Below are 11,298 nucleotides of genomic sequence, written 5' to 3' on the forward strand. Positions count from 1 at the left end.
GCAAAGCGTGCAGCGTTACATTAAAAACTCCAATTAAAACTATATTTTACTATGTCCTTCTAAACAATGTCTAATATTCAGCACTATGCCTCCATTTTCACTTTACCACGTTGTCCTTAGGTGCCTAACTTTCTTAAAAGAGGAGCTGACCAATAGAGTTCCTGAAGCTTATCCTTTTTATTTTTTTTTTAAATGACTTCTACTCTAACATGTCTCTGCATGGAGGTGGTCGTTCCTAAAAAAATATGGATTTTGTAGTAAAGTTTGACTTTTTAATTTACCTAATAGATTCCATATTCCATGAAAATAGACAACAAACAAAATCTCACACATTTTATAACATTTTCTTATTACAATTTGTTCATTCCTAATAGCTTCTTGCCACGTTAAATACTCACATAACAAGGGCTGCACTGATCTCCATGAGATCAGATAGCAGGCCCCATGCTTACATATTTTCAGGAAAAGCATATGGTTGGAAACCGGTTGAAATTCACTAACAGCTTGCCTATGTAGCAAATCATCCATTGAAATCAGGACACATGCTATGCGGAGGAAAGGAAGGAAATGTCATTAAAAATGATTCATACACCTTGTATTTAATGAGTGCTGATGCTTGAGGTGTTCAGTTATTTGATCAATAATATAGATTAAAGTGCTTTGAGCAGAGAAATTAGACTGTAGTTGCAATGTATAATTTTTGTGACAATGGCCTTGTTTTAAGAACCATGCTGTTACATTCATTGTTTACCACAATGTAGTAAGCAAATGCATACAGTGAGACATATGGAGAAATTTCAAAACAGCACATGGTTGGGTCCTAATGAGTATCCGCACACTGTGCATTACAGGTGACATCCCAGGTTTGTTTATTGAAGTTTACTAATTCTATATTCTTACTGTATCTGTTGTCAAGCTTGGCAGTGGTCTTGCCATCACAGTAATTATTAATGCTACAATAGGAATATAAAAAAACACATGCTAGTTATCACTTAAACACGCACTACACAATGTGCAATATTTAGCACTAAACATCACATAGTAAAAAATATTGTAGCTTTATACGAGACTAAAGGCCGCCCCCAAAAAAACTTTATATATAGTTTTCTTAGTGCGCAGACTTAGAACATAGTGAATTTTGGTATCCCTATTATTTCTAAAGAATTGAAGTTAGTGAACAAATTGCATACACCAATGCTGTTTTGAATTCCGAGGGTCCCTTTTTTTAAGAAAAGATGTAATACTAGTTTCTTGAACACCACAACATGGGTTTTTAACTTTTTGATTTGTATGTATCTATAGATTTATGTTCAGAAATCTGCTCAGCATGTTTGCCACAGCTGTTTACGGAGGAGTGAATTAGAGACAAAAAGAACAAAGAAAAATAACGCATCAGACAAAATAAGCAACAAAAGTGTGAAAGAGAAGGCAAGTGCAAATGCATGAGAGAAGAGTTGCAGGAGGACATTGTAAACATCCACTGTCCAGAACAATAGCATTGTGTTCAAAAGAGTAAATAAAGCTCAAGATCCTTATGATATCATTTTTTTCCATACATGCAAATGTATTGGGAACACTACACATTCTATTCCAAATCAAAACATAAAGAGAAATGTATCAAACCTGTGTTATTCCTTTACAAACATTTAAGAAAATGGAATATTAGGCTGTTCAAAAAAAATAGCAGTGTATACATTCTTCTTTACAAACTCAAACATTAGCTGTATAAACTGAAAAATGCTTCAACATGTTGCTTACCTTTGATATTTAGTTCTACTGTATAACAAGTGTTTCTGAGAACTGATGCACATTAGTGTTGCATGGAGTCGACCAACTTCTAGCAGCTGTGGACAGTCATTCCATCGCAGGATGATTGGTCTACATTCCACAATTCTTCTGTATTTCTTGTTTTTAAAATTAGGATTTGCTTCTCTGGCTAAAAAGTTTGAGGACTGCCTCTGATATTTGGGAATAAAAGAGGGAAAGTTGTTGTCATGGGTTTTTGTGTTATATAACTAGTTATCACCCCGCCTGTACCATAAAGACTGTAAAGATTAAAGTATTAGAGAGTTACTTGATCCTCCCAGATCTTGGGTGCTCTCAAACGAGGGTATGTATATTCTGGTTTGGGAACACACTGAAGAAGGAGGAAAATCAGTAAAGCTACAGTTGTAGGATTTTCAACAGAAGGAGACTAGCTTCTTTAAAAGCCAATTTTAATTTCTACCATTGAGTGACTAAATTTGGAAAGGCCTATGTTGGGCAAAATACTGTGCATTAAATTTATATGGGAATCCACTGTCTTTTCAACAAAATCCTGTTTATTCTTCAACATAAACATATCTTAAATGTATTTAAAAACAAAAAAAACGCAACTACTTTAGCAAAAAAAAAAAGTTACAGCAAACATTGCTGTAGGCAATATTGTTATTTTAACTATTCTGAGTTTGAAAATGAGAAAGCCTAATGAACCCAGAAATGTTTATTTTTTCTTGTCTTTTCCTTTTATTTTGTAGAAACACTATGATCTGGGGAAATTACAAACCTTTTTCCTCAGTGAAAATCCCTGGAAACAGTTGAAAAGATGGTCCTTCGTCTCACATAAGTATCGGTGTTCCTGCAGCTATAGCTCTGTGGGTTTGAGGAACCGAAGTTGAAATAGGTAAATCATGCTCAATGTCTCTGTCTATTAAAGCTCTCAAAGGCTGGCGAAAATACATTTTCATCGGAGAAGCTGGGTGATACAACAATCCAGGAATGCATATGATCCAGGGTAAAAACATTTGCTAACAAATAAGATAAGTAATCCATAACAGGTTTGCTGTATCACCCAGCTTCACTATTTAAAGTGTACCCTCTCCAGCCTGGGGGAGCTTTAATAAATCAGGCCCATTGAACAGAGGTACTTATTCTTAACTGAAAATACAGGAAACTGCTATGACTTAAGAAGAAACCTCAGGTCCAAAATTGTCCATCATTGCTTCATCATTTGTTTAGTCTGTCCATATTTTTTTAAGTATTTTTTATTTTCAAATTGTTTTTTTGAGTTGGTAATGATTGGTCACTTGCCTTTTAAGTGGAACGAAACTCGAAAAAGCAAGATTACAGTAGGCTACATCACCCAAAGGGAAAAAATCCCCTTGTGTGCGTTCCCGAGCAGCAAATACCCTCTGCACTCCCATGCTGAAAGGGAGGGGGCTTCACTTTTTTTTAAAAGTGTGTTAAAGAAAAAAGGAAGATCATTTTTACTTTACATTAAAGGGTTTGGTGGATTCACTTTAAATGTTTTGTGCATGGTTATTTGCCACCAGCACATTTTGCTGTGTCCTTTTGTAAAGAATGCAATAAGTTATAATTATTATATAATTATTTTACAGTAAATATTATTATTATTTAATTATATATTTATTATATAATTATTTTACAGTAAATTGGTGTGGAGTTATCCCTAACAACCGGCAAAAATGAGAATGATGTCTGTGGTTTACAATTACACAGCTTTTCTAGTACTGGTTTTTACGGGTATTTTTGTTGAGAATGCTCCCCACTGATTTACAGTATAATACCTTTTTAGAGTGGTCAGACAGAGTGATGCAGCACTCAGGCTGGATGATGGGTGCATGTCTGTTATGCCACGAAATTATCAATATCAAGGAAAGGTCAATTGTTTACCTTTATTTGTTTATTTTAATTTAAGTTTTAAATTTTAGTTTAATTTGCTGGTACTTTTGTTTTAGTGTGCTGTAACCTGGTTGTCAAACAAGAGGAAGAAACGGGCAAGTGTGCCATATTCTTCCAGGGGAATTATTGATGCCCATGTCTTCTGTGGTCCTATTAGGTCTGATCACAGAGTTATACCTGACCTCTTTGTTAGTACTAAAGCTACGGTGCTGAAGGGGATACAGGTCTGTGCAATTGTGTCCATGTGAAGTGACTTGTAACTTGTAATTACCTTGTAATTACAGTATTAGGGGAAACTATTGTATTAGAGTTCACACACAGCTATCAGTACTTTGAATAGATGTAGTCCCCATCTGGCCTGGGAGCTTAGGGCTGGATTTACTTGGTGATATACTATTTCTGTATTTTGTGCTGTTAATTAACATTTACTATAATAACCTCCCTGGTGGTATGAATACGAAGGGATACATTTAAAAATAAATAGTATTTTAAATTTCCCCCCTGGTCCCGCCTACCAGCTCAACAGTCCCGTCCTCCAGCCACACACTCGTAAGCAGATGCCCTGCCGACATCTGCTTCCCCTGGCCTCGCGTCCCCAAGTTCACACTCTGGGGACGCAGATGCCAACCGGGCATCGCCAGGATATAAAGATGCCTGGCCGGCATCGCCAGGGGAAGAAGATGCCTGGCATTGCTGGAGGACGCAGCGGGCATCGCTGGAGGATGCCGCTTGAACATGGGAACCAGATAGGTGTTTTAAACTCCCTGGCAATTCCACCCTAATTGTGGCTCGGGGTTACAGCTTTTGGTATGGAAAATTCAGCCACACTTGGGATTACTGCCAGGGAGGTCAACGTATTGGTATTTCTATTCAGCATGTAGAGATACCTTTAATGCTAATATGGTATGATAATCTGCTGATAAGCGATCACACATGTTATCTGGGCCACCCTGTGCTTAGTGCACTAGTGCACATTGGACAGCAGATAACACTATTCTCCCTCTTTTTAATGAATACTCAAATAATAATTGCAGACAGAGGGGCAATCAGTTTATGCTGTGTTGTCACATGGATTTGCAGTGTTGTAGCGTAGCAATAGTTTCCATACACATTGTAACCTAGTGGTCTAGGCACTAGTTCTAATACTCACAGTGTCACTGTGCAGCCCAGTTACAATATGAAAGCTGCCTTTTCTGACTTGTTGTATGAAAGCATAGGCACCCCAGCCGTAATCAACATTTATGGTATACTACTTAGTTAATCTCTAACCTAAGGTAAGCATATGCATATTATTCAATGCCCCTCTGCAAGATATGCTTGTTCCAGACCATTGCCGCATTGATTAATGAAGAAAATTGTACGGACCACAGCTGTGAAGTATGCCCCTTCAAAAACAAATCAGTCATGATGACTTCCATATCTGTGACCTCATGGTTTTCCATTGAAAAAGTAATTTATATAAGTTTAAGTGTATATAAAGTTTATTGACTAATTTGTGAGTGTCATTTTATGTTCTATAAAGTATTTTTAATTAAACATCACATTTCCAATAAACTCTGTGAAAATAATGCATGTTGTGGGAGTTAGAGCTTGTTAAAATAAAATATGTCTTCTCCACTACAGTGTTAAACTGTGCAGCTATGTTTACAGCTTTTTAAGAATACTCTGTACAAGTATTCAAGCTTGTCACCTGGCAAAGTAATGGCCTATTTGTCATTTTTGCTTAGCTTGGAAGCTAGAGTGGATTCAAAATAATCTATCATCGCAGAAAAGCTTTTTTCCCAATGCACTATACAACTTCTATGTGCATTATATACACACTATATACCTACATAATTGCTTATTCTAGCATATAGGTTGTTTAGAAAGCTTTACACAAACACAGTGTAATTTGTTTTTAAAGAAGATTTAAACCACTTGACTAATGCAATCAAAATAAATGCTTATCCTGTACTTTGTTAATAAGTGGAGATGTGTCTGTATACCAACATTGCAAAGTATGTGAACCAATTACTGGAATTTAGTCTTTGCCTGAATGTAAACAGTGTTCTATCTGCCAATATTTCAAGACCTTTCCTGTGGAATGAGTTACTGAAATATAAATAGCTTGCCTCAGCATTATCTGCTGCGTCTAATTTTATACACCAGGCATTTGTTTAATCATTATGTAAGTCATAAGGGTACAAGTAAAACCATCACAAAAGATAATCTTATGATTTGTAATGAATCACTAAAAGCTCTAGCTGAATATAACAATTCATTAGTTTCTATCATTTTTAGGACTTGAGCATTTTGACCATCTGACTCTAATTCTGAAACTCTGAAAGTTTTATTATCAACAAAGGAATTAAACTCAAGCTGTTCTTTTTGCCAAGAAGTGATGAGAAATGAATTGGTTTTACAAAATCCATTTCATCTTTGATCTATGATCTGTGTCATATCTGAGCTAATTTATTTTTTTACAGTTTTCTCCTGGCATATGTTTGTATTTAAACTGTACCCCATTCAGATATTTAGTGTTTGATTTAGCGGATTTCAATATTTGGCAACAATAGACTATTGATTCTTCTCCACACTCAAGGTTTGTGTTGTCCATTTTGAATTTAATCATGCTGTACATTATTTTGTTTGTATGATATTGGTTTTAGGTAAAGGCATTCGGGAAAAAGTGATGGAAAACGCAAAATGTTTCACCAGAATTGGAAGAGGAAACAATTCCTGTAGGGGCTGTGCTGTCTATCAGGTTTTGTTTATGCATATGGTAGGTTTTGTTTATGTATATAGTACATATTTAGTTTATGTAGCAGCAGTTCTTCACCCTCTACCAGACAGTCTTGTTATTACAATTTGTTTTTCTCTGTCTGATGATGTCATCTCACATCTGCATCCACATCCATCCCTGTTCTGTTCAAGCCTATCCAAGCATAATTGGTATGTTATTGTTGCATTAACCGTAACACCTTGTTAAAGTGAGATGTGTATTTTGTTGCATTAGTGCATTTTGGTTATGATCGTTAAGATAATGGGGTTCTAAGTTTTTCAGGAGCTGTGTTAAATGTTTACATGTTTATATACCTTTTGCTGTGTTTATGTATGCTTTGCTCTTTACATATTTCACTGATTTTGCACTATTGTTTGTTTTGTTTCCAGTTGTACCTTTTCTCAGTAAATACATTTAACAAGTGTGATGATTGGGAGACAAATGAACTGTCTGCCAAATCATTTTGGACAATAAGGTGGGCAGAACAATAAAACAATGGCTTCAACGGAGATGGCTCCAGGACAGAGGTTGTTACAGGATCTTTCTTCACCTTCAGAATCACAGAAGGTACAAACACACGCTGGCACACATCAGAATACGATAAGATGTCTATGCATATATTGAAGGCTAGGTATTGAGCAATATGCTCATCTAAGTGCTCGTAAAGATCCTCCACTAGCCAATGCTGAAGCAGAGGCTGCTAAAGAACAACTAGTATTTGCTGAAAAAAAAACAGATGAAAGTAGAAAAAGCACGCTTAGAAGCTTCTTTAGAAGTTCTCAATCTGAAGAAATCAGCAGCAGCAAATGAACAAGCAGACATATTAGAGGCTGCCGTAGATGATGATGATGACACAAGTGAGAAACTTAGTGTCAAGCCTGATGTAGAAACTCAAACTCTATACAGGGTACTAAAATGTATGTTCAAAAACATTCCCAGGCGCTCAATCGATGCCAAGCCTAGAAAGTGATAATATACACACAGTGACACAATCCTTCCACTCCAGCAAGTTTTTTTTTCAGCTGAAAAATTCTCTGCAGCAGAATACCACTTTACCACAAAGCCTACCAATTCCAGATTTGTGGATCTAACCAAGAGGTGTCCCATACACAACAAGCCCCAATCGTCTGTTTAAATGCTGTGGCTTTAGGGTAAACCCTCTTAATGAAAGAAAAATTTTCCTGAAACAAAACATCTGCTATCATTGTTCTACATTGGCATCACATATTGCAAAAGTCTGTGATAAAGCCATCAGCTGCACAGAGAGTCTCTACAACAATCCTTTGGATTCATACCCAGATAAAAGTACTCATCCCCTGCAATAGTCCTTCTCCAGCAGTTGCAATATATGGCTTTAGACATGCTGCACATCTCAGATTCTGAGAGAGTGGAAAGAGCCTTATGTTGACAAGGGGGTAACATCTGCACCTACTACAACAGATGTTTAAAACTGGGATGCACCTCTGCCTAAAGAAAATAAACATCAGTGGGAAGATTGGAGAGAGTCCTTCCAGCAGTTGGAACATATCCAGGCATCAAGACCTTATATATCATTCTCTTGCTCCAACACTCAGCAAAACGAGCTCAATTTTCAGATGCTTTCATTCCTCGGGATCATGTACCCTTGACCCTGTCAGATCATGCACCCTTGACTCTTCTTTTCACATTTTCAAACAGAAATCTTGACTAGATCTTCCTTGTTCTTAATTTACAAATAGTTTATATAACTTAGAGAATTGGGTCATGGAAAACATTCCTATTGTAGACCAAAACAAAGTGTAAGGAAGGTAAATGTCGTCCCGACGCGTTTCGCTTTACCTGACTTCCTCAGGGGACTTCACATCAAAGTGCAAGGAATCAATATTGCAAACAATTGGCGAAAGGACATCAAATTCAGACACTTTGAAGTTATATGAAGTGTGTCCATAGAACCAGGGTGCCTGGTGGTGGTGCTATTGCTCGAGTAGCAGCAACACTATGAATTTACATGTATACAAATGTGAAATTTACCATTGTACATGCTAGATACATGATTGTTTTTCAAATACATTGCTGCACTAAAATACCCTGCTTTTTTCTCTTGTTTTCATTTGATATTACTTACCTACCAGGATATGCAGCACATCAAACACTAGAGGAGGTGAATTGGTTAATATAATATATTCACACTCACCTTCAATATAATACTGATGAGACTAAATGACTTTGGCAGGAGGCAGCAGTCCAACCAAATGCACATGCAGCTTTCCAGGCAATTTATTATCTAGATTGACTAAACCATTTGACTCTGAGTGCTAGGGTCAAAGGGTTAAAAACTTCATTACAAAAGTATTTTTGAGAAATACTACAAACATATTAGTTCACAAAAAGGAATTGGAGATAGTGTAGAGAAGGGCAACTAAACTAATAAAAGGGAAAGAGGAGTTCAGCTATGAGGAGAGATTAGATGAACTGAATCTATTCTCCCTTCAGATGAGATGTTTAAAGGGGGATATTATCCCTCTATATAAATAAATAAATGGTCAATATAGGGATCTCACTTCTCAATTATTCACTTTAAGGTCATTACAAATCACAAGGAGCGCTCTTTGCGTCTGGTGGAAAATAAATTTATTCACCGGATAAGGAAGGGATTCTTCACTTTAAGGTCTGTGAAAAAGTGGTATCGGCTCCCTCAGGAAGTAGTTTTAGCAACTACTAAAGATTGCTTTAAGAACAAGCTGGAAGCTTTTCTACAAGCACAGCATATAACCAGGTATTGAGGTTTTAAAGTAAAGACAACAGTGACTGTTGATCCATGGAACATTCGATTGCCTTAAGGAATCAGAAAGGAAATTTTTCCCCTGTATTTTGCCTTCCCCTGGATTAACTATGTCTATAGAGTTTTTTATCTGGAATATGTTTAGCTCCCTAGTGGTTGAACTTGATGGACCTTTGCCTTTTTTCAACCTAACTATGTAACTATGCAATTTTATTGAAATATTTTTTATAGTTTCATGTAAATTAGATTAGATCAGTTCTAAGTAAATCTGAATACATTTGCCCATCTTTATACGCTTCCATAGGTTTTAATTCCCCATTTAAACAAATCTAGGTATCAATATGTGTACATGTGTAACTCTAGCAAAAGTGTGACCATTTAACATGGAGTAGGTAACAAGGATTGGAGGCAGCAGAGCAGAGATTTGTGGAGCAAAAAAGGTGAGTGAACTACCAGAAAAAGAAGCATTGTGATTGGGAGAGTGGAGTGAGTTTCAGTGATTTCTTCATTAGAACTGATGTAGAGGTTTGAAAGAGAAACCAGTGAGAACTGTGGTTGACCGCAGCAACTGATGTTCCCAATAGTATAGGTTTCCATTTGAAAAGTGCAAGAAAGGAGGAATATATAATGTCATCTTTTACAAGTATAACTTGTTTGAAATGATTTGTATTGCAAGAGAATTATCCTAATCCAAGTAGAGGTTAGGGTAACAGTAAAAATCAAATCAGTCAAAATAATTGGACTGGTTTCATACATTCAGTCAAAATTTGTGTTTTTTTTTAATGCAGATTGTATGATTTCCTGTCATTTGTGGAAGTAAACCTGGACATTTAGGTTACATTAGTATTATCACATTAAATCACATTTATATGTTTAAACTGCTATGTAGTTTAATGACTTATCTAAATGATCCTTTCAGTTAATATGTTGTGACACCAAGGCAGGATTGGAGGTGGAAGGGCGATATATTTGCCCAAGATTCCTATGTGAGGTAGCAGGTGGAAGACTCACCTGTGAGATAATTAATGAAGAAGCACTCAGGTTAGGGATATAACATAGAGCCAGGAGCTCAGTCAGTAGTTCAGCTCTGTTTGGAGATAGACAGGTGGGCTGTGTGAGTGAGCTTTGTTTGGAGAGACACAGACAGGGGTTCTGTGTGAGAGAGCTCAGCTGGAGACACAGACAGGGGTTCTGTGTGAGAAAGCTCTGCTGGAGACACAGACAGGGGTTCCGTGTTAGGGAGCTCTGCTGGAGACACAGACAGGGGTTCTGTGTGAGAGAGCTCTGCTGGAGACAAAGACAGGGGATCTATGTGGGGGAGCTCTGCTGGAGACACAGACAGGGGTTTTGTGTGAGGGAGCTCTGCTTGGAAACACAGACAGTCAGTCTGTGTGAGGGAGCTCTGCTGAGAAACTCAGAAAGTCGGTCTGGATGAGTGAGCTCAAGTCAGTCTGTGTGAGTGAGCTCAAAAGTGAGTAGAAGGTTGCTGAAAGCTTGGTTTTGAGCTGACAGGGAGAAGCCCTACAGCTCATAGACAGGGATGTCTGATGTATAGTATTGCTGTTTTGTTATTTTATCTGCAACCTTCAATAAACCTGGCTGCAAGCCAGCTTAAAACTGATACCTCCGTGTGTGATCTGAGTTGGATAAACCTGACAAGTGTCCTTTGACCCCAGCAAAGGCGATCCTGAGCGAAACATCTCACAATGTGATCATGGAAACCCTCACTCTACACATTTTTTTTGCCAAATCAAAAAGAGATTGTGCATTCAGTTTGTAGTGCGTGTCTGTGAGTGTGCGGGTTTGTGTGTGTGTCCAAATTAAGCGTATTTACATTGCATCTATCTTTTATAATGTCATTCTGCAATACCTGACTTTTTTCCCCTTAAAACAGAAGGTAGACCTATTAAACGACACAAAATGCTGGTGTGCTCTGGGACCGCAGTCATATATTGAAATGCATATTAATATTTCAGGGCAATTCCAGAATGAATGAAACAGGTTTGGCTTTGATAGTGAACTATTGGGGCATGTGGTCAGCCATTCTGATTTGTGATGGTGTGCTCTATGTAGAACCTTAAAAGTATCCCCCCCC

Source organism: Pyxicephalus adspersus, chromosome 7 (genome assembly GCF_032062135.1).
Source record: "Pyxicephalus adspersus chromosome 7, UCB_Pads_2.0, whole genome shotgun sequence".
Taxonomy (NCBI): domain Eukaryota; kingdom Metazoa; phylum Chordata; class Amphibia; order Anura; family Pyxicephalidae; genus Pyxicephalus; species Pyxicephalus adspersus.